At 40.5% G+C, this 24,737-nt stretch overlaps 1 protein-coding gene across 3 annotated transcripts in view; it reads right to left on the reverse strand.

Moving 5' to 3' along the window:
- EPHA3 (EPH receptor A3) overlaps positions 1 to 24,737 on the reverse strand; it is a 216,701-nt gene that overhangs the window by 161,900 nt on the left and 30,064 nt on the right. The window contains exon 1 of one of the 3 annotated variants that reach the window (XM_061454342.1): positions 20,587 to 20,751. The exons of the other annotated variants lie outside the window; for them this stretch is intronic. The gene's annotated coding sequence lies outside the window, so the exon portion shown is untranslated. Of the gene's footprint in view, positions 1 to 20,586; positions 20,752 to 24,737 lie in introns of those variants that run through there. 3 annotated transcript variants of the gene reach the window in all.

Genomic DNA, 24,737 nt, shown 5'->3' on the forward strand with positions numbered 1-24,737 from the left:
AAATGATATTTATGAATGATCCCAGTCTGAACAAGCTTTTTTTACAGAAGAAACAAAAATGCAAAGAGCATATTATAAACTGTTTGTGTTGCTCTGTCTCAAAAGGCAACGATGTATTTTCCAAGCAGAAAGAAAAGAAAAATACAGATTTTAGGGGAATTAAAAGATAAAAAAAAGTTAAAAGCATCAGAAGCCTGGGTGGGAGAAAAGAAATGGGGACGAAAGGAAGACAGGCTTACAAGACTAGGCCACAGAGAGAAGGCCACTAAATGACAAGAAATGAGGAAAAAAGAACACGGCTGCAACCATAAAAGGGAAAAGAATAAACAATTACATACAATGGAGTGCAGAAGCAGGTATGGTTCAGAAACTGTTATGAACAAAGGAGTTGAGGAAAGAAAGCTGTAATTCAATCAAGTGAGACTGAGACAGAAACAAGAAATGAAAGTTGGGGGGAAAAAGCAGGCATTGTAAACATAAAGGTGGTAGTTTGTACAGAAACTACTGCCAGCCACTGGGGAATGTAGGGAAGAAGCAGACCCCCAGGTCTGGACGGGCAAATAGATATAATGAAGGCGAGAAAGAGTGAGGAACAAATTCATGCAGCTTTCCAAAAGCTGGGAAGGCAATTCCTAATTAAATCAGAAGGCTGTGAAGGTGACAGAAAATGGAAGCCATACACTCGTGTTCTTTGGAGCCAGCAAACTGCATACCTCCACATGGAGAGCATGGCAATTTAGCAGAGTGACAACTCTGCAGTATTCAAGATGGGACATTTTGGACACGAGTTTGGGTGCTTTTCAAGACTGTCTACCACAACAGAAGCATAATTTAAAATTACTTACTGCTGAGACACTGTCCTTCAGAAATAACCGCTGCCTACTGCAACACTAAGCTTAAATTAAAAACCAAACAAACTGAAAAACCCAAGCACCAACCAAAACATACCTTGCCAAAATACACTCTACCTGATGCCTTGTGACGGGTATAGAAGGGTGTGTGTGACCTCTAACCACCACACGGAAAACTGACTGAACTTGTACATAAAGTGAAGTCCTGGCTCTACAACAGCTTAACTGCTGATTCTGCTCTGCCCTCCTCCCACCTTCTCCTCTACTTCCTGCGTTCATGTTTAAGTGACAGTGCAGGGAGATGGTACTGGGAAAAGTCCATTTGAAGGTCAACCTGGCAAAACCACACCAAAAACAGACCAAAGGAAGAAAAACAAAACCCTTTTAAGCCCTAAATAAGTCACAAGAGCAACTACTATGATCAACGGTCACAAAGTGCTAACACCAGTTCCAAGGCTGGGGCACCAACAGAGGTATGGGGAGTAGGGAAGATCTAAGCAACCACAAGGCTGGTCCGCGATCCCTGGGAAGGTGCTCAAACAACTAATCCAGAGAACCACGTCCAGGCACACAAGGACAAGGAAATCATCAGGAAGAGTCAGCATGGCTTCAGCAAGAGGATGATGAAATGTATGATGAAATGACTGGCCTAGTAGATGAGGGGAGAGCAATGGATATTGTCTACCTGCACTTCAGGAAAGCTTTAGACACTTTTCCCATAACACACTCATAGAGAAGCTGACAAAGTACAAGTTAGATGAGCGGACAGTGAAGTAGACTGAAACTGCCTCATCACCCAAATTCAGCAGGTTGTGATCAGTAGCACAAAATCTAGCTAGAAGCCAGTAACTAGCAGCGTGCCCCAAGCATCAACAATGCGTCCAATCCTGTTCATCATCTTCATTAACGACCTGAGAATACACTCAGCAAATCTGCTGATGAGATTTAACACATCAGGAATGGCTGATGTGCCACTGAGGGCTGTGCTGCCACTCGGTGAGACCTCAACAAGCTGGAGAACTGGTCCAACAAGAACCTCATGAAGTCCAGTGAATGAAAGTGTGAACATATTTGGAACTTCTACTCTGCAAAAACTGGAATCCCCTGCACATAAGCACATCATCAGCCCACTCAAACATAAGCAGCTAACTTCAGCAAAGACACCTCAATCCATGCGCTTGCTGTCTAGATTACTTCCCCTTCTACACTGGCACCACTCTATAGATTACAGCAAAGAGTTTATAATGGATCCAGCACTGCTGGTTTCCTGCATAATTTACAGAGCGACCTCATTCCAGTTCTCAGAAGAGCATCCTGTGTCTGGCACAAACCATTTGACCGTGAGAGTAAAGTTGTCCGTCTCAGCACTAGTACCAGCAAGCGCAGCACAAACCTCAGTAAAACAATACAGTTTGCAGGTGACATAAGGTTAAACTGGTAACTTTGTAACTGCACTTTATAGCATCTGTATGCATAACAGGTCACAAAGTTTCTGCTTTAAATTATGATGAGAGAACTGTGATTTAAACCGAGGATGAGAAACAAGAATACCTGTGCAAGGTCTTTTCTTCTTACATAAAAGCACTTCCACAGACACCTTCTATGATCCCTCAGACCTAATCAACAGTACTTTCAGTTCCACAAGCCTGTACCCTAAGGGCTCGTCTCCTTCATCAGCAGGGAAGACATTCTCACTTTATAGTAGAAACACAAATCTCTGTTAACTCTTTCCAGGATATACTTGGCAGTCATTTATTCCAACAGTCCTAATTCAGCCATGACAGATATTTTGGGGTGACTGCACACATGCGATCCAAGTTGGGAAGAATGAAATGAGATCTCATTTAACTTCTCGTTCATGACTCTAAAGAACAGTATAAGCAAGCATGTCCAGCTGTTATCCTTACTGAGACAATTTGGTCTTTAACAGATTTCTGTGGTTGTTGGCATACAGAGGGTAACAGAGATGCGAGAAACCTGGTTTTTGGGTGTTTTTAGAAAAGACAAGATCAGGTATCTTTCACAAATAGAAAGAGGCATTCTCCGCATAACACTAGAGAAAACTAACACAAATCACATTTGAAGGTTGACAAACTCATGTCATCAACAGTATACACAGCCACGTGCTTTGGTGGAGAAAAGTACAAGAGACAAAGACTGAGACCGACCTGTAATGACGGGTAGACTTCCACTCATTCTGGGATGAGGCAGCTGAGGTCAGTACTTAAGCAATACTTAAATACTTTACTATTATTATTATTATTATCTATTTATTTTTAACTGGGGGAAGAGAAAGATGTTTACCAATCAGTGTGGTAGAATTCCTCTCAGTAAAAAAAGGTGTGACAATTGTGGTAAGTTGCAAAGGAGTTGGAACATAAGAATAATAGCCGTGTAAGACAACTGCTAACACATGCCCCATCATCGCATGCTTCACTCTAAAAAGTCTGGCTACCTGTCCCACAGACAGCACGTGAAACAAGCATCAACACTCAACAGTCCTCAGCCCTGCAGAACCACCATCCAGGAAGCAAATAATGTAAAAAATCATAATGAGATAGATGATATCCCTGACAGGGAAGACCAATCCCCATCACCATGTGAATCCATGGAGCTCAATGCTATACCTGTACCAAAACGATCCTTTGCATCACATCTCAGAGCAGAACACTGCACACTACGCAGCTCTATGAAAAAAGTCTTGCTGAGTTACTGCAACGTTGAAAATGCGTAATGGCAGGAAAGTACTTTGAATTACCCACCTCACACCAGGCCTGCGAGAAAGCACAGTACAAAACCAGCAGCTAAAACTGCTAGCAGGAAAGCAGCCTGTGCCGTTTTCGTTCAGGCTGTCTTATCACTATAAAAAGCCCCTTTTTTTTCCCCCATATTGCTCCTGAACCATTTGGAGGTCACTCCCCCTTTATTTCAGATCTAGAAGAGTAGCAGATCATGAAGAGCTTAATGCGGTACAGCATTTTCAGGTACTCAAACAACATTTCTTTTGGCATTTAACACTTGCTCCTGTGCTTTACATCTTTTAACAGTCCGAATAACAACCAACCCTCTGCCAATGAACAATGTAAATAGGCTGGCATGAACTTATGCTAGCTAAAAAATTAATTACTACATTTTCAATCCAATCTTATTCTCTACATTGATGAGCTTAAATATACATCTGCGTAAAAACAATCTGTCTCTCAGAGTTACTTAAGATCCATATTAGTATTCCTGGTTTACAACCATAAAATAGAGCACTACCTTAAAACTAAAGATGTAGTTAGAATTAAAATTAATTACAATGTGCTAAATGACAAAGAAACCGAGATGCACCCCATACAGAATACAGACAGATTGGTTATGGAAAATGAAGAACTCTAAGTAAGTATCTACCCTACAAAGTAGGTCACAGAAAGAAAGAAAAAGGAAACTTTAATGCTCCTGACAGTGAGATAATGGCACTTTTATGCAAGAGATAAGTTCAGGGAAAAAAAGTATTTTTACTGCTACATTTATTACTTGAAAAGTGGTAGTATTAAGAAGGCACAATCCCATTGTGCAAGGTGTGATAGGAATAGGTAAGAATGACTCATGTCTGGCCAGAAAAAGCTTTCAGTCTGAATAGTAGATGCTATTTTATAAGTCCCATGCCTTTCTGCAGTGAGTTATCACAGCAAGAAGGATACAACACACCTCAAAACAGAAGCTCATGTTTTATCAGTCTAAGTGTCCTGGTATACAGTAAGTGTAATGTCCTAGTTTAATGCAACTAGGAATTGGAAAACTCAAGTGGACATTTCCTTAACATTTGAATGCAAAGGTTTGTACATACAAATGGACAAAGTCAGCTTTCACTCCACTATTTGCTGAACACTGAGACTTTAGCTAAAAAGATGTAACTGGATAAAGTTTGCCTAAAACCATCTTTCCTCTTGTGCTAATAGTACTTACCAACCAATACTCAGCTAACAGAGAACACACATTACAAATAATTCTAGAAATCAGGTCAGAGTGAAGTTTTTCACTCAGATAACTGACTGATAAAACCAAAAACCTCACCCTGTTTGGGGACAATCAAAACTACCCACAAATTCTGGGCACTAGGCTTAGATTGAAACAGTGGAGAGAAATTGTGACAAAAAAAGCATTGCTTGCTTTCACTTTAAATGAATAAATAAAGCACATTACAAGCATTTATAAAAAAAAAAATTGTGACATAATGCAAGAAATAACATATAGCAAGTATTTTCTTTGCCTAACAACTTCATATCAGACCACTCTTTCGCTATTCCATTTATTTTCCAATGAAGAACTGTTTTCCTTAGCAGTAACTTCTTTGGTATTCTGTTATCTTTGCTTTGTTTCTCCTTAGTTGCTCTTTCTCTCTAAGGAGAGGAGTGTGGGGCAAGCACAACCCAGCAGCCCTAAAATGATATGAAACATTTGCCTGTTCACTCAGACAGCAAAACCCCTTTAAGTACACTTTGCATAAACAGACCTCTAACAGCCTTGCAATTATCAGTCATTTGAATCAAGTGACCAAAGCAAAGGTTAACCTGGAGTAAAAGAAAGCATGGCAGCTAATTAATATGTCAAAGTAGCCCTCTGCTAAAAGAGTTAATGAAGCTTATGAAGGACACACGTGTGCCTTTTGTTGTCCAGGCTTGCCTCTGCAGCATGGTGCAGCTGAGTTTGGTTACTTACTAGGCAGCCATGGGGACCTGGGTGGCTCTCCAGCACCCTGCCTTGGCGCTGAACTGCAAGCCAATGTGACCAGGCAGCAGTGATAGCTGAGGATGGTCAGCCCCACAATGGGCTCCTAACATGGCAATGGAGACCAGGAGTACAGGATGGATGACAAGGTCTTTCTGTTGATATTAAAAGCCATCACCAAAAGATCCCCCCGAATGACTACCAAAAAGCCCATCCACACACCACCACCCTCAACGTCTGTGCAGCTGTTGGCATGTATGAGAAGATGCTAAGCACCTCCAACCCAAACTATCCTATGATTACCATACTCTGTCCACAGACGGACAGTGACAGCTTCAGACACTAGCAATAAAACAGATTTATCCATTACAAAGAGCACCTTTTCATATGCTCCTCCTCAAAGGAGTTCCTAATGCGTGCTACGCTTCCACCTGGAAAGACTAGTACTCAGTCCAGTCCTGCTACCTGAGAGAAATTATTCTTCTCCTTGTTTAGGCAATCAATACAGTGTAAAATAAAAAATTATCTAGTAACTTCAATTTACATGAAAATCCACACCAAAATATTGGCCTACAGCAAAACAAAACCCATACGAAATACAGCACATAAATGTGATCTGGGAAGAGGAATTTTAGAGGTAAGGAGAAAATTACCTTTGTTTCTGTGACTATATAAAACCCCAGCTAGTTTTAGGAGAACCAGATAGTCCTGAAAGGCTAAATTATTCACATATTTTGACCGATTAATCTTCCCATTTTCATTCCATTTAAAATCCTTTTTGTGGGTTTTTTTTTTAATTACTGAAAATTTAAAATAGTTATTTCCCCTGAACTTAGTGTTCAGTCCTGTTCTCCAGAAAGAAAATTAGGCCTTTACAGCTCTAAGCTATCAAATCCTTACAGTATCGCTCCTTCCATAGGAAGGAGATAAAGATAAATCAAGAATTAAACACCTATTATGGCAAGTCCAAAGAAACACACAAAAAAAGCCCCCAGAGGAGCATTCCGTCTCTTCTTCCTCAGCATCACAGCACTCACTCCTTTCCCATCAGAAAACATCAAGCATCCTGATGAGCTCACACTTGATCATTTTCAGCAGTCGATTCTTTTTCCACGGATGCCTGCGCTTCACTGTGACACCATGAAATCAAACCTGCCAGGCTTTTACCTGCAAATACATTACTCAGGCCAGCAGGCATTCCCGATGTTATCTTCATGCTTTAAATACTAGGATTATCAACTGGTTGATGGTCAATAAGACCAAAAAGTCCGCATTTGTATGATGTTGACCTATTGACAGATTAAAGAGAAATATTCACCAAGACTCAGCTCTTCATGTCACAGGCAAGCTGCTACGAGCATGTGCACAGAGGACCTTGACTTGACACCTACTTAGAACCCAAAAATCTCTTGTTTAGGGTGTTTCCTTTTACATGCTGGGACAAACAACAGCAGAATTGAACTGTAACAAAACCAAGCTAATAGGAACAGAGTGGATTTGCACTGCTAAGAAAACAACCCCTTTTGTCAAGCAAACCGCATGCTTGACAAAGATTCTCGTGCATGCAATACTGGCAGCAGTATTCGCTCCAGAAGGTGCACACGCTTTCTCACAAACACCTCCAAGAAACACATGCAAATGAAAGGCTTTTAGCCTTTTTCACAAGGTATCTGCATGCCATCCAAGCTCAGCAGAAAGATTACGGTGTCTAGAGAGAGGTGACATTTTAGTAGTACAATACACTTCATGCAATTCCCGACACACATCCTACATGAACCTCATCAGGTGTTTAGGGAATGAGAAGCTGACTACTGAAAGCGATTTCACACATCTTTCAGCTCTCACCAGGTCTGCATGCAAAGCTGACACTTTTTGGAATCAGACAGATTTGTAACACACTTTGGAGAACTTTAGGATCCCAAACCAACAGACGAGATTCAGCTAATCACACATTATACTCTGCAAAAGGCAGAAAGTAAGGCGGTTTAGTCTGGTTTCCCCAAAACACAAGGTTTAAATCATTATGCCAACCAATTTTATTCCTCCTTACCCCATCCATACTGCTACCATTCCCTTTGGAAACTCCTGGCCAATTTCATCTAAGCTTTAGAGGACTGGGTCTCAAAGGATTTCAGTGAGTTTTGTGGAAGTCACTGGTCAGGTAAAGGACAGAAGGACAAAGCCCCTTACGAAAGGCAAGGCTACAGCTACACTGCGGCTTAACAGCTGCCCCGGGTCCACACGCATACTCATGCTTTTAAGAGTACAGGTCCAACATAAAAAGACTGCTGGTTACCCATGGGAGTTCAGAGGCAGTGAAGGAAGAGGACAAGTGCAAAGAGGAAACCAGTGTATACAGAAATTAGTTTTAAACTCCTTATAAGGAATGAGAATGGACACAGAATAATGGCATTGCTATTAAGGACAGAAGCCACAAGACATATGTGGGCAACCTAGGGTTAGTATATCAGTCTGGAGAAAATAAAACAGCTTTGTTCTGCCGCTTGCAGAACAAGCTACTGAATTCGTCCAGATACAATTCAGTAACACTGACAAAATGCTTTGAGCTTCATTGCATTTAAGCCACTGCACTTAAGGAAGCACAGCTGAGCAAGCGGAAGCATTCTGCAACATGTGGCAAGGTCTTCAGGAAAGTCAAAACCTGAATACTGATTATAAGCAGCTTGAACAACTTAGAAGAGCTCACCACCTCTTTTTTAATTATCTGACTCCTTCCAGTTTGAAAACAGACATTCATCCAGTGCTCCAGTCATCATCCTTTAGAAATCACTGCACCATCAGTTAACACTGTCGCCTGCCATGCAACAATGCCCTTATCCCATCTCCCATGGAACATTAAGTGCAATGGGAAGTGGGGATGAGTCAGGATGCTGGGTTTGCCCTGCAGGTCAAAATAACCTGACAGTGTAGAATACAAATGGTAGGCTGATTGCAGAGCTACAAATTCTTTACTAAAGGGCCTGTAATGTCTAATGATAGAAACCATCCCCACCAGATCCTCAGAAAGACAGGAATGCAGAAAATAGCATCATTTCCTCTCACTCTTTGCAGAGCCACTGAAATGTCAATCAGTTGTATGCTCTTTGACACATGGAAATCTAACTGTGCTCCACCGTGCATACGCATTATGATACACCTAATTAGGCAATTATACATCTTTTTTTCCCCCACAGGACCTGTGTGTTCCAGGAGAGTGAGAAATTGTGCTGAATAGTAAGATCTGGTCTGGATTCAGGTACTTCTGGAGAGAGACAATTTACAGGGTAACCAAAACTTGTACCCCAACTTCTGGCCACAGGTCAAGATGCCCCTGGATTCGGTACAGTGGATATGCACTATCCACTTAAGATACATCTTGGGGCACCCATTCAGCAGGCTGAAGAAAGACAACGCTTGAGTAGGTTCAGCTTCAGATGCTGGACACGCAGGAGCTCACCAGTCATGAAGAGAAGCAGAATCCACAATAAAGACAACAAAAAGAGCTCTCAGCAGTCTGACTGCGACGGGGCCTTTGTGCAGGCATTCCTTTGACATCCTACCTGGTAGCCTCAGAACTGTGAGGAGTTTTGCTTCTGGGATCTCTGGCAGTTAAAATAACTTAAAATGGCCCATGCTAGTCAGACAGTTTTTGCTTCTGAGTACACAGGTTGAATGGTGCTTATGCAACACATCAGCATTTAATACTTGGGCTCACTCAGTTTCTGAACTGATCAGATGAAGACTCTTTCCTTGGTCTCTTCCCACATTAACACCAGAGACCACTGAGATTAAAGAACAAGCAAATGAACAAAAATTTTCAGTGATTTTAAGGGATTTGGACATGGCCCTAAGATGTTGACAAGAAAAATATCTGATCATACAAACGTATCACAGCAGAACTCCTCTTAGGAACAGGGATTTTGCTTAGATAGTCTAAACAATGCTTTACATCCATGTCCTGCCAAAGGCATCCAAAAGACATTAGAGGTCTGCAGTGAGTGCTACCCAAACAAGTGTAAGTTTCTGGGGCAATGTTAGGATTCTCATTAGAAAAATCACTAGGAAAATGTTAACTAAGGAGGTGATCCTGCCCCTTTACTCTGCTCCTGTGAGACCTCACCTGGAGTATTGTGTGCAGTTCTGGTGTCCTCAACATAAAAAGGACATGGAACTGTTGGAACAAGTCCAGAGAAGGGCCACGAGGATGATCAGGGGACTGGAGCACCTCCTGTATGAAGACAGGCTGAGGAAGTTGGGGCTGTTCAGCCTGGAGAAGAGAAGGCTGCGTGGGGACCTTATAGCAGCTTCCAGTATCTGAAGGGGGCCTGTAGGGATGCTGAGGAGGGACTCTTCATTAGGGACTGTAGTGACAGGACAAGGGGTAACGGGTTCAAACTTAAACAGGGGAAGTTTAGATTGGATATAAGGAGGAAATTCTTTCCTGTTATGGTGGTGAGGCACTGGAATAGGTTGCCCAGGGAGGTTGTGAATGCTCCATCCCTGGCGGTGTTCAAGACCAGGTTGGACGAGGGCTTAGGTGATATGGCTTAGTGTGAGGTGTCCCTGCCCATGGCAGGGGGGTTGGAACTTGATGATCTTAAGGTCCTTTCCAACCCTAACTATTCTATGATTCTATGAAACAAGCTGGAAGACAAACTTCAAATCCATAAACCCACATCAAATCCAATCAAACATATAAAACACATGTCACCAGTTAATAGGCTGAAAAACTTAAATCCTCATTGTAACAGCTTTACCTGAAGCGCCTAGAGACAAAACTGGATAAACAGCTGAGCTCCCAACCTGTCAGTTCTTCTATTAAATTTATACCTTGCAAATCACTCTGTAAAATCTTTCTTTACAGCCATATTTGCCTCAGAGAACTTGACTCCCAGTATAATCATTTCAAGGTAGTAATTATAAGCCAAACAATCTCTGCACTGAGAGACCGCCAGTCACACCTAAGTTACGGAGTCACTAACCTGAGCACTATTCTGTGCCCTCTTCTTGTTCTATTCAATTTATTATGAGCAAACTCAAACGTATTAAGAGCTCCTTCACTAGCCCGACAAGATAAAAATGAGCTATCCTGGGCATGCTAATTGAAATGTGTTGTTTCCCATCTTCATTAAACACTTCAATTTAAAGAGCCTCGTATTCATCCACACCTAAAACCACATAAAGCGAATTAATTACATACATGGGAAACTGAGCACTCGAGCCAGAGAAAGCAACAAACACACCTGAAGCCTCCCAAAGCATTCTTAACCAAGTTATAATGCATGAATCCGAACAGAATCTTTTTGTTTCTGCTTTTGCTTTGCCCTGACTAATGACATACAGCTGTATTTACGTTGCTGCATATCTGCGTATAACGTGCCTGCAACCTATGTAAGATAAGCAAGGCATCTTGCTGTTGGACCATTAACTTTTGGCTTTTCTGACCCGTGTGCTCAAAACGTTCCGCCTTAATACCCCCTTCATTTTCTTTGCCCTGAATATTTGCACACACAGTGTGCAGACCTGTTTCATGTTCGCAGTGCTAGAATTCCTAGCTGCACTTTGATCACGGCCCAGCGAGGGGTAATTTTCTACCTTGAACATGTCAGCCCAGCAAAAAAAAAGAACCAACTGTTCCCAGTCTCGGAGATTTAGAAACAAAAAATCCACAGTTGCCGAAGTTATCTGCTTCTTATCAAGACCCGTGTTTGGCACCAGATGCATTTGATTCATTCATCATTGTCAGTGCACTCGCACACTAATTATTTCAAATTGTTTCCTCAGGCAGAGGTCTAGGACAAATGCAGGCAAGCCAAAAATAGCAGTGATGAATAATTACGCATAATTTACCTCAAGGCCTGGGCCAGTCTATCATTAAAACTTTTCTTGCCACCTGTGAGCCAGGCTAACAGTGGACTTCAAATTAGTTCAAGATCCCTCTCCTCTTCTAATACAATGCCAACATTTAACCTTCCCATTAGCAGTTTTCTGATGCTTTAAACATTTCCAATAAAACGCCGCCAAGGTTCCTTCTTTTCCATCTTTTTTAACACTGCTTTTGCATTTCACAGCATCCTGGGTTCAGCAGTAGCAGTCATTTTTTCTCCTTCTTAGTAGCTGGTGCAATGCTGTGGTTTTGACTTTCGGCCTGGAAACAGCACTGATAACACCGATGGTTTTAGTTACTGCTCAGTAATGTTTAGTCTGACCAAGGACTTTGTGAGTCTCGTGCTCTGCCAGGGAGGAGGGGAAGCCGGGAGGAAGCAGAGACAGGACACCTGACCCAAACTGACCAAAGAGGTATTCCATACCACAGCACGTCATGCCCAGGATGTAGAAGGGGGCAGTTACCCAGAAGGGTTAGATCACTGCTCGGTCAGGCTGGGTATCAGTCTGTGGGTGGTGAGCGGTTGCATTCTCTTCCCTTGTTATTTCTCTTATCATTATTATTGGTGGTAGCAGCAGTGATTTGTGTTATACCTTAGTTACTGTTCTTATCTCAACCCGTGGGAGTTACATTCTTTCGATTCACCTCCCCATCCCTCTGGGAGCCGGGGGAGGAAGGGGCACGGAGCGAGTGAACTGCATAGCTGACTGGGCTTAAAGCACAACACATAGCCCGACAGTAAGTTTGCCAACAAGAAAAATGTCAGAGATGAGGTCAGCACATGCAACCTCACTGTAAGACTGTAGCACAAGCTTCTTAGAAAAGTACAATTCTTCTTCCTCGACCTCAAAGTAAATGATGATATTTCAAACACTAAAGCTGTTTCAGTCCCTAGAACTTTCTCTATTCTCTAACTCCGCATGGAGAAAAGGAGAGAACTTTCATAACACTGACATTTCAAACAACAACAATAAAACCAAAAATTGATTAACGCTTGTTCCTGCAGGTCTGGAAGTATCTGTTTAACTTTTACAGACGGCAAACTTGCTAATTCCAATGGGATCCAAAGAGATGAGTGATACAGGTGTAGTGTGTTTGGCAGAACTAGAGCTGTAGTTCATTCATTGTAATGAATCTACCTTCTATGTTGCTCTGATTTAAGCTATTCAAATTACAGATTTAAAATAGGAACAGCTGAAAGAAAGAAAACCCACCCTGAACACTTCCATGAGAAGAAACACGTATCACACTGAAAACTAAGAGCATGTTCTACTGATAGCTCCTAACCACTACACCAGTTTGGGAGTATACTACAGACCTTTCACTTTCACAGAGAACAGAAGACAAGTAATAGTAACTAGAGCTGGCAATGCACAAATTACAAGCACTGCTTACTCAGGGAAAACCATTTATGAACTCCTCCATTCAGGTATGAATACACAAACATCAGGCCTCTCAGGGATGATAAATACTCCACTGTTCAGTAAGCAGTAAGATATGCAGGAAGCAGTCAGCTAGGTTCTGAAGTCACTTAAAGTAAGGATATTTTTATGTACTTTCCTCATGCAAGACAACAAAAACCACCCAAGCAGAGAGAAATTTTCCAAAAAAAGGTACATCCAGTACCAAAATGTAAGATATTATTAATAAAATAACACATAGGAAAACATGAGTTCAAGCTGTCTTCTGCACAGCTCCATGAAACATTAACTACAAATAGCTCTTCTATTAAAATCAAATATTCCTAAGATACTAAAGGGTGAGTTTACTTGGTCTGCTCAGTTCTAAAGCTGATAAACAACTGTGCATTCTCACAGACCTTGACAGAAGACAAAGCAGTGTGTTTCAAACTGGTGCTTACTAAACTTGGTGAACAGAAGGGAAAAAAAAACCAGGCTTGCAGTGGAATTCTTCTGAGATGCTCTGGCATCTCCACCTGGGTTGGAAACAGAGCTGCACATTGGATGCCTGTGCATCCCACTGAACTGTGTGGAGCAAACTATGGAGCAAACTGCAAATTTCTAAACCACAGATAAAGTAAACTGAAAGGAATGCCAAGAATGAATACAGAAAAGGGAAGAATGTAAATCCACCTCCTCTATGGGGTATCTCTGTGGCCGCCATGCAACTGAAGTCTCTTGTATGTGCAGTTTATACAACCTGTTTGACATTGCATATATGATTATCAAAACATTTCATCTCAGAAAACAAATAATGATTGGGATCTTTCATTAACATATTCTGCCATCTTGCCCATGTCATGGCCCAGTTCCTAGGATCATCTCCAATAACTAATTCCCTGTGGCTGAAAGAGATGGCACTAATGTCTGATCTCAATTCTGTGTTGAGTGTGGCTGATTTACTATTATGGAAGTTTGTTATTTACATATCTACTTACGTTTATTACAAAGACTTAGGAAGTGCTTTACAATTTATAGAACAGATATCTCCAGGTCCTTCAAGACTGAATTAATGCAGCCATGGTGGGCTAAGTTTTGGGATTCATGCATCCTTTTTCCACTTTCATTTTCCAAACGGCAAAAACAACGGCATAAGCTCATCCTTCAGCTGGTTTCTATCACACACACACCCCTTCAAAGCAAGGCATAGGCTGCTAAATGCTCCTTAAAGCAGATTCATTTTATCATAAGCTACTTGAAAGCTTTGTCATAAAACTGAAGTTTTCACAGCAACTAGAGCTGACAGTACAAATATCAGTAATCACCATTTTGCTTTACTGCCACTACACATGAAATTTACCACTGATGCAGACAGAGAGAAACTAGTGCCTAAGTTACCCAACAGAAGAATTAGCATTGTTTTTTGAACCTGGTGGAACGTAATCTGCATTCTAACCACTCAACCAATACAAATTAACCAACGGGGTTTAGAAGGAACTAGCTTTATTTTCTTTGTCACATTGTGATTTTTAAGAGGCAAAACCAAATAAAAACCCCACAATTTTCATAAAATGGATTACAAGTTCAACTGGATCTCAAGTAGAGATCATAAATTGACTTACAAGTTCAACCGGATCTCTCTCAGCTGTTGAAATCAGATGTTTAAATCTTAATTTGGCCTAATCTTCTTTTCCATAGGGAATCACATTTTTAATGGCAGAGTTAAGGTTATAGCGCATATTACTTGAAAATGCTTATGAAAAACATCCATGAAATTTCCTATTATTCCCTAATTCAAGTATGCTTGGATAGGAATAACCAAGTTGTCAAAGCCCAAACTGGAAAGTTTCTTATGTCCCCTGTACAAGGAGGAATTTCTTTCGATGACATTAAAATATGAAACAGTTCTTTTCCCTTCAGGTGATAAACAGTACCTAGCGTTCCTGTTCACTGTATAAATCAAAATGATTTCCCTCTTTCGCTATCTCCGTGTCTCTGATTTACCACCGTTCAGTCTAACTTCAGCTTTGCGTACAAATCGGAGGCAAGCAATTAATGAAACATTAATAAACTATTACTTTCAAAGAGAACTATTACTGTTCAAACACTTGACATGATTCACTGGCTTCATCCGGGAAGTCCTTCTGCAACCACTGTTAATCTGCACGTTCCCATTCTTACAGCCATTTGACCTTCTCTTGACTGCTGATCATCACCATGCATGGAAAAGCCTTCTTAGATTCCTTCAAATGATACCTATGCTCCCATCAGTTCAAAACTAGGACACTGACCAGTGAGTTTACTTCCTACTATTAGCAACAGAAAGGGAACAGCAATGGCAGAGAACCCAAAGAAAAAACAGAAGGGGTAACAGCAGTTAGAGAACTAAACAGAGAAAAACCTAAATGGTCATATAAAAGTTACTTAAAGAATAAAGAAATACAAATCACTACTTTCATAAGATTCACCAGGGTTAAACTCAAAAAGTACTCATTAAAAAAGATCCCATTATGAAACAGGAGACTGATTATCAGCAAATAGTTCATAACAGTGAGAGATATAAAGCAGGCTGGAAAAAAGATCTCCCAGAGGAAGCCTATTAGCTGGAATGTTAAAATTAGGCTGAATAACATAGAAGAATATGTACTTCAGGGATCCAACCTGCTCATCTAGGGGATAAAAAGATGCACTTTCAAGTGTTTTACTTTCCCAGTTTAGCTGGATTTATTTTGCTTCTTTGGGCAATACCTGCTTAGGAGGTCTGAAATGAGGAAAGTAGAGAGAAGAAAGCCAAGCAGTAAGACCACCTGCATTCCTTCAAAGAACTGGGAATAAATAGCCTGAGTTAGGCTGTAAGAAATAGCTTATTTCAGCACATTACCATGTTGATAGCTAACCAGAACAGGTACAGCAAGATCATTTTATTCTTGCAGTTACATGCTAAAAACTCCTGGACGTAGCAAAAAGCCAGAAAACAGTCTAATACCATAAAAGGCACCTCCACAATTCTTACAGGCCTATTTGCTTCTTCTAAACACAATATAGTAAGATTTAAATAAATTAAGGAAGACTACTGAAAATGTAGATGCTAATAAAATTACCACTGATCTTCCACATATTGCAGCAGTAGCTCTACGGCTACTAAGGTGGACCCATTAGTGACCAGTTCTTAGAGGAATGATTTTGATGCTTGTTTGCAGTCTCTCCTCCTGGGGTAGGAATCCATAAGTATCCAGTTATGGCCTCAGTTATTTTAACTCGTCTCTACCTATAGCTTTCTCTTATGTATTGGGTAACAGGAGAAAGATGGAAAGTTCAAGATATATTCTATATTGTTACCTTCTACAGCAGCTTTGAAATACAACAGCGCTGCTTGAAGCACTAGCTACTCTTATGACATCTTTCAGGAACAGGTGAAACACCTTGGGTTTGATCCAAGAGCAAAAAGGGTTCTACCCTACAAGGTCCCACACTGCTCCTATGGAACACACTGGTTAGACTGGCCAAGGTAAGGCACAGCGTTTCCTGCTCTTCTGCACTTACCAATCACACTTCTCATAGTCATAAACCTCTGAAAACTCCAAGCCGAAAGGAAGACGAGTAGGGCAGGGGGTGGTGGTGGTGATGGAGCCTTTGTACTGGTCTCTCAAAAAGGTCCCGTTTCTGATCCACCTGTTGCTTTTCAGTCTAAAGCTGTCTCCTACAGTCCCCTCAGCGCTCATTTTTAGTACTAGAATTACCTACAATTTTTACATCCTCGTTTTATTACATCCAGATACTGTTTAGGAACGAGCGAAATCTTGCCCTAAAGCAAATTAATATGATAAATTATACTATGAACACAGCTATAACATCATTGGCACCTTAAATGAATTTCTCCCAGAAAATTTCCCCAAAATAAACACTTCATTTTTTTAACTGCAACGACACCGATACCATTAAATTATTTTATCTCCACATGCCTCCATTTTTTATTCCAGACGATGCTGCTCTCAAGCAGCTTCTTTTCCATGTCTCTTCAACGCTACACCCTCAACTTACTTGTCACAAAACATCTGCTTTGAGTAAAATAATACCTATAGAAAAAAAGATAAAATTCTGTTCGTCGCATTTGCTCAAGCAGGCTATAACTAACAGGACAATGAAGGGTATCGGGTATTTATGACAAACTCTGGAACAAATTCAGGGATGCTGTGAGCTATGGTGTCAGTTAGACATGGTGAAATACATCTAATTCAGGGTGAAAAAGGCTGGCTGATGTTAAGAAAGAAAAAGACTGTCCTCTTCCCCCTCAATCCAAAGGAAAATACAGTAACTGGATGGCTGGTTTGTTTCATGACCATACAACAGCCTGTGATTCAGCTTTCCGGGAAAGCCTGGAAAACCCTCTATCCCAGTTCTGCATTGCACTGCTTCCTCTATTTACCATGGCCACAGGCACAAATGGAAATACAGGCTGCCTTAGGAGAGGAGTAGGGAAGTTGATCTTGGCACTTGTGACCACTGTGCAGTAAGTGCAGAGAGCAGGAGGGTGCAAGAGAAAGTGACAAAGCCCCATCTATCACCCAAACGCAAAATCTGACAGTGTTTGACCTTCAATTGCTTTGGATTTCTGTCTTTTATATCTGCAAGTTCTTTTTCCATTCTCATTTTTCCACATCCATGCTGCCATTCCTGAGTACAGTAAACCTCTCCTCTTTCAGACATATAATCTCTTTTAATATCCTGCTCTCTCTTATCACGCTGCAGTCCTCCCATGTAATATATTGTCCATACATTTTTTCACATGATATAAACTTTAACAGCTATGGATGTGACTGAAATACAACATGAGCTATTTTGCTCCTATAAAGATATTCTATGAAGGTTCACATTTGTTCTTTACACTTAAGTAAGATCCAGGTCGTGCAAATTTAAGAACATTATTTTAGTCTCAAACTCCAAGTCATAAAGGGCACAACACCATTTTAAGCCAAATACTGCAATTAAAATGCTACAACTCAAAAAATGGGACGTGTCATTGCGACAGCTGACAAACATATCAGCCATAAACAGATCGTGTGCATGACACACAGATCCCATGCCATAAATTAAAACAAAATTCAGTATGGGCTGTTTTTGAGGAACCAAGAGTGTTATAGAACACTGTTTGAAAAATGGACAGCGATACTCGATCCTCCTTAACAAAATGCTGTTATTTCTTAAAATGAACTGCACTGGGTTCAGCAGTAGCAGTCATTTTTCCCTTTCTTAGTAGCTGGTGTGTGCTGTGGTTTTGACTTTTGGCCTGGAAACAGCGCTGATAACACTGCTCAGTCATGTTTACTCTGACCAAGGACTTTGTGAGTCTCATGCTCTGCCAGGGAGGAGGGGAAGCCAGGAGGAAGCAGGGACAGGACACCTGACCCAAACTGACCAAAGAGGTATTCCATACCACAGCACATCATGGCCAGGATGTAGAACTGGGGGCAGTTACTGGAAGGAGGGGGTAAGGAAGTGGGGGAGTGAGAGAGAGACTGCGTGGCTGGGCTTAAACCACGACAGTTCCTTTTGGCGCCCAACGTGGGGCACGAAGGGTTGAGATAACGACAGATCTGACCTGAGTGTGTCTAATTGTATTTGTGATAAGCATTTATTGTTTTGAATTAATAGACACTCATCACAATGCTGATTTATTGGCTCTCAAAGTTGTTGCTCCTGCTTAAACCACGACACGAACCCACTCACCCACCAAATGTCTGTTTTTTTGCTACTTTTCGGCCTTTTGCTAGGATAATCCCATCAAACACTTGACAGAGCTCACGCAAGAAGCTTCTGCAACTACACATCCAATACCCTACTAAACTGAGTCAATGATCCTAAGGAAGCATTCTTAAACAGTGGTTTATTAGTTACCACCTACCTGAAGCTCTTCACTGGTATGAGCTTTACTATTCGCAAACACCACCACAATAAACCTTTATCTTGTAGTTTACAATGTGTCAATATATGCTAAGAGAAAATTAAGGAGCTTCTGCTGAAAATGACATTACAGAAAACCTGAAAACTGAGTCCATGGAGTCAAGCAACAACAGTTACACGAGTTATTGGTCTCCAAATATCAAAACTCTCCATAGTTTTGAGACATGTTCAATAATAGAGCAAAAAAATCACAAATCAAAGCTTAAGACCTCAGATGAAGAATCCATACTTCAGTAATTTTACTTCTTGTACCATTTGGTTCACTCTAATTTAATACTGCAACAACTGGCATAAACCACAGTCAGGAAACAGAAAACTACTTTCTCATTAAAAATTACTTTCTTGTTCACCTTCTCATACCCCCAAAACCAACTTTTTAATGTGATTTTTATTGTTTTTTTTTTCTGCCAGCTCCTGTCTGACATTTTCTTTCTTTTCTTTTTTTTTTGACCAAAGAAAACATGCTAGTGAGACATACAGCACCTATGCAATGGACCATGCTAGTGAGACGTACAGCACCTATGCAATGGACACATCCTCTCTTTATCATGAGATAACACAGACTACTAATTTCATCTTAGGAAGCAGCACTACTTCATGTTAATGAACCACATACCTACGCCTTCGACAAAGGTGTGTGGGGGAAGATGTTTCTTAGCTGTAAGAATAATCAAACCTGTAAAATCAGCCTGATATAAATAGAGCAAAACTTCATTAAGCTACGATTCTAGCTGTTACTACACTTCCAGCCACTTAGATTTAGTCATTGTCTGGGAAGGAAATGTGATTTCATTAATACTGTAAAATAAGCATTTATTCTGGTTATATAGTAATATAACCACAGTATGTAAGAGCTGTTCCTCTGAAAGCAGCATACTAATGCTACAGTAAAAAGTAGCCAAATTGAGATCAGGTTTGCATCCAAAGAATTTCCTATGAATGTTTCAATCAAAGAGGAAAACAATTGAAAAACCCCAAACCCTAAAGCACACACATATTCCCTTCCAACACTATGATTATAGCTGCCATTGAAACTGTGCCGAAGCCCTAGAAAAACTCATTGCAAATTACCTATCGGTCAAAGGCACATTCTGATCCATGACTTTCATGCATAAATGGATTTACTTTAACACCACTGGAAGACCTATGCTGTCAGTCCACAGAATGGTCAGTGAAACTAGTTCCACATACCAACCTTTAGCAAGACCAGTACAAGTTATATCCACTGCATTTGGCTACTTCGATATACTAGCACGCTGCTTAGCATCAGAAATATCAGTTCATGAAAAAGTATGCACACTTCATGTTCTTTTAGAAGATTCTTGTTGAAATTAGTTTGTATGCACTTAAAAAAACCCCAACCAAAACATGGACATGCTTACATGACAAAAAGATGTGTAAGGGAGACTGCAATGATAAAAACCTTTGACCTGTAAGGTACTTTTGGGTTTAGTGCCATATAATCCAGATAATTCACTACATCATTTTTAACTGAATACCATAAGCTACAACCAAGCTCACAGACTTGGGGGGTGGGATATTATTGTTGTTTTTAAATTATTAGTAACAGCTCATTTTCCATTGGGGAATTCCTAATAGGAAAGTAGAGCTAATGTGTTGGTATATGGCAGTGAGCACCAAAAGGTCAGCTGATGAGCAGAAAATACTTCTTAACACTGACTTACTATCATGTAAATGATGCAAATATTCTATTTCCCTGATACTGATTTCATCCAATTACTGAATCAGGGACTATGGGCTCCCAAAAGCTTACCTGTACTTCCAGAGCTTGAAATTAAAACCCTCTATGTAGAGCTGCCTTCTGCCAACTTCACAGGACTGTGTGTACTGGCTGCCAGTCATGGCCATCAGCAGCTTGAAGAACAGCTTTTTCTTTCACACTTACACTACTAGAACAATGGTATTTACAAACAGGACAGGACTATGGCTTCTGACACAAACCACCGTCAAAACACAAATGGGAAACAAGAAAAAGCCTGCTCTCAAAGGAAATTGAGCAAATTGTGAGCTTGCTGGCACCTGAGACTCCTGTTGAACCATGACTCCTGCTGGTGTTCCCACCCTCACAATAAAGTAAGCATGCCACAGCTGTGAGAGACCTTTCACCAACCCAGCACATCAGTCAACCAGAAAAGGAGCTATTAGTATATATGAACAAACTCAGATGGGCTCAGATGCTTGAATCCAAAGTCCTAAATTGGTAATTGTATTAAAAATAAATAAATCTTAAAAAATAAAAAAGTAAAAAAAGTAAAAAAAAAAAAAAAAGACAGAAGTTCCCCTTGCAGATCAAGGTTCTGATTTCAGAAATTCAAGAGCAGAAACTTCACCTTCTTGAGGACTAGGTACCTGAAGCAGAAAAAGGGGCAGGAAAGACAGAACTCAGGACTCCATGATGTAATCGATTTCATTCAGGTTATAATCCTAAAATAATACTTTTAATGATGGAGTAAGTCATTCTCACGTGTGTACGTAACACACATACCCAATAAAGCGAAAATCCACAGAGAATGAACTCCCACAGAACCCAAATCTTAGCACCACCTTAGCAAATTCCCTACAAAAGCAGCCTGTATGCCTACAAATTGCATACACCCTTTCCCTGCATACTCAGTTCTCACTCTCTCCCTTCTTCATTGCCTCCCAGCATAAACATGGAAGGCTTAACTAAGTGTGAGAACTAGACTCACATTTACCAAGTTTTGTGACCTACTGCTAAGGTCAGAATTCATCATCATACCACACTCCTAAAGGGAGATGCTGTTTGACAGACTTACTTTTGACGGGCAAAAGATGCTACCTGCATGGAAGACATGATACCTTTTAAATTAACAGAATGCTTCATGTTAATTCCCTGCATCCACAGAAAAGCCTTCCCATTCACAAAACAAGAAAGAGAATTAAAAATGTCTTAAAAACACCCCAAATAGCAATTTTCCATAGCCAGCTGGATTCAATCAATTCCTGCCTGGAGAGACTGATGTAATAATACCTGTTATACATGCAAGCTCTGTGCTATGTTCTAACACCCAGTCCTTTTCGGAGCTCTGACCATATCATCTTTTTGTCTCTGTCAGAGTCAATTTGGGCAAAGAAATTAATTTTCACAACGTATACACTTAATTAATTACTTCATTTTAGGGTTTTCTCGTCGGTGTTTCTGAAACAATCTACGGTTGAAAGCACCTAAAAATTAATTCATTAAACAAATTCATTATAAATCAAAATTGGCAAGACTCACACAGCTCTCATACAAGATGTACTGCAAGGCTATGAAATAGGGATGTATGTATTTAGACGCAGAAAAGCTTAAATACAGTATTAAATGTATGTAACTTTTCAGTCATCTGTTGTTCAACTACTGTATCAGGTGGGAGTCAGTGGCCGCATGGCTGGAAAGCCATATATAATAATTCATTAATTTTGATTTTATGCAAATTCAATGTTAATTAAATTAGTCTTGGTTATTTCTAAGATTCTTCACTTTTTTCTTTTCTTTATTGGCCCATTCTCTCTCCAGTAATACATCTTTACTATTTATTTTGCCTTATGATCATTTTAATATTGCCATTCACCATTCCATAACCTTCACATTTGCCTAGTATACCATGCGCATCGCTCACACCAGCCACCAGTGATTGCTTTTTGCACTTCTGTCTTCATTCTATCTTCACAACCAAGGCATTTATAGCTGTTTTGAACCAAAGATTTCTCTTCAGATGCTTATTTCACCTCTGTCCTTTTCAGGCATGACTTTATCCCCTTGAAAGTCTAGCGAAAAATGCAGTGCCAAAATGCAACAGTTTATATTCATTTCAGTTTGTTGCATTTACAAAACACTACTCACATCTAGGATGACAGAGGTGGACAAAAGAAAAGGAAAAGACTACATTAATTAGTCTCTTTGTCATGTTTAGTGCAGGAGCATTACTTTCTTGAAGCTATATTTTACTGTTAGTTCGAATGCAAATGCAACACACAATTTCTGTGCCTAAAATGGGTTCACAGGTAGGTTAACAACAACTTCAGTACACTATGAACCCTAGAGCTCAGCCCAAAGTGATAGACTTGCTAGGATACAAGTGATTCTGTCTCCTGCTAAGAATTAAGTTCAGGAAATTTACCAGGGTAACTCTTTCAGCATCCTTTACCTCACCCTCCATCATTTACATCCCTCTGGTTTTCCACATAAACTTTTTCAACTACTCCACATTGTTAAAAGCATTCAGATGGGAAGGAACTATGTCAGTTACAGTAAGGATTCCGATGTCCCTTGCTAGGAAGCAGAGACCACCAAGCAGAGACTACCTGGAATGGGCTGCCCAAGGAAGCTGTGAATGCTCCATCCCTGGAAGTGTTCAAGGTCAGTTTGGATGGAGTCTTGAGTGACATGGCTAGTGCAAGGTGTCCCTGCCCATGGCAGGGGGTTGGAACTGGATGATCCTAAGGTCCTTTCCAACCCTAACCACTCTATGATTCTATGACCTTGTCATCTGGTATATCCAAGATCAAACGAGTGCATCATGTATGGATATTCAGAAGCAGTTGTTTACTTCCCACTCCCACTTCCAATATTTTACTCCCAGATCCCTTTCTTCTGTATCTTTAACAGCAGGTTTTGCTAACGTTCAAATACTATTAATGTAATTTTTTACTAGGATGCAGAATCACCTTTCAGTGGAAAACACAGTGAGCATGAACATCTATCCCTAAGGCACTGCCCTCAAACGCAGAATCACGCGCTTGAGATTTTCTGAAGGATTTTAATTGCTAGGAATATAAACATCAGCTTTCAAACATAGACGCATTTCTAAGGCCTTTTAAATTCTATCCACATACTTTGGTTTTATGCACTAAAATAGAGGTGTATATCCTCTGTGTGGTCATACTTATCGTTTGACATTGCACCTCATATACCACGCTTTAGAAGCCCTCCAAAGCCAAAGGAAACTTGCTAGAATCATGTAATTCCTATGCATGTGAGAAGTAAGGAAGCCTGGCTTCATACAGATTTCTACCTGGTGCTTATACGATATTAGCTCCAGGAATGCAGAGCTTTATCTGAATGATTCTCCTGAACTGGATATTTATAATGGCTGTCCTGCATGTATAGACTGCAATGGTTAATAACTAAAGCTTAAGTGGGGTTACTCAACAGAAAACTAAGACCTTCTTACATGAAACATAGGAATGAAGTATGTTCGAGACCTCAGCTGCCTGGCTCCCTCCAGTCAAATGTGGCTGCAATCAGAGAGAAAGTCCTCAGAAATTATTAGGGATGGGTGGAAAAAAATCAGATTTTTTATCAGGATTATTAAAACCTATTTCCTTAATGGATCAAACTAAACATGGCAGGATTCAGCTCTAGTACTCTAACGTTGAAAATGGCCAATTTTTTAATTATATATTACCATAATTTTTAGTAATACCATGTCCAGAAGCATGTATCTCTATATACATATTCCAGAGACGTGTACCAACACCTCAGCTGAAGAACATCCTTGCACTGACTACAGGATCTTGCCTTGGACAGAAGGTCACCAAATCAGCTCAAGAGCATCTCAGGTATAAGGCAATATAAATTACATTCTTCCAGAACACACTTGCTTAACTCTGAGAACACACATGGTTAATTCAGCAGAGCACTGGAGAAGACTCTTACTCTATTGCTACCCTGCAAGGGCTTCAGGAGCCTCCGGGCCTGGCACTGAACTATATCCAGCAAAATCCTCCATGGAATTGGTAGCATCTCATTATAGGTAACAAGAAGAAACTACTGGACCAAAGCATTCACTGGCAAGAAACACAGACAGGAATTTAGCAGTAAAAAGGTAAGCTGAATGGAATGCTACCACTTGCAGCTTTATTCTTCTCATCCACTCACCCCCTTTTATAGTTTTATAG

The sequence above is a fragment of the Pezoporus flaviventris genome, unplaced genomic scaffold (genome assembly GCF_033815535.1).
Source record: "Pezoporus flaviventris isolate CSIRO_AGI_PZ_B2104156 unplaced genomic scaffold, CSIRO_AGI_Pfla_v1 ptg000015l, whole genome shotgun sequence".
Classification (NCBI taxonomy): Eukaryota; Metazoa; Chordata; class Aves; order Psittaciformes; family Psittacidae; genus Pezoporus; species Pezoporus flaviventris.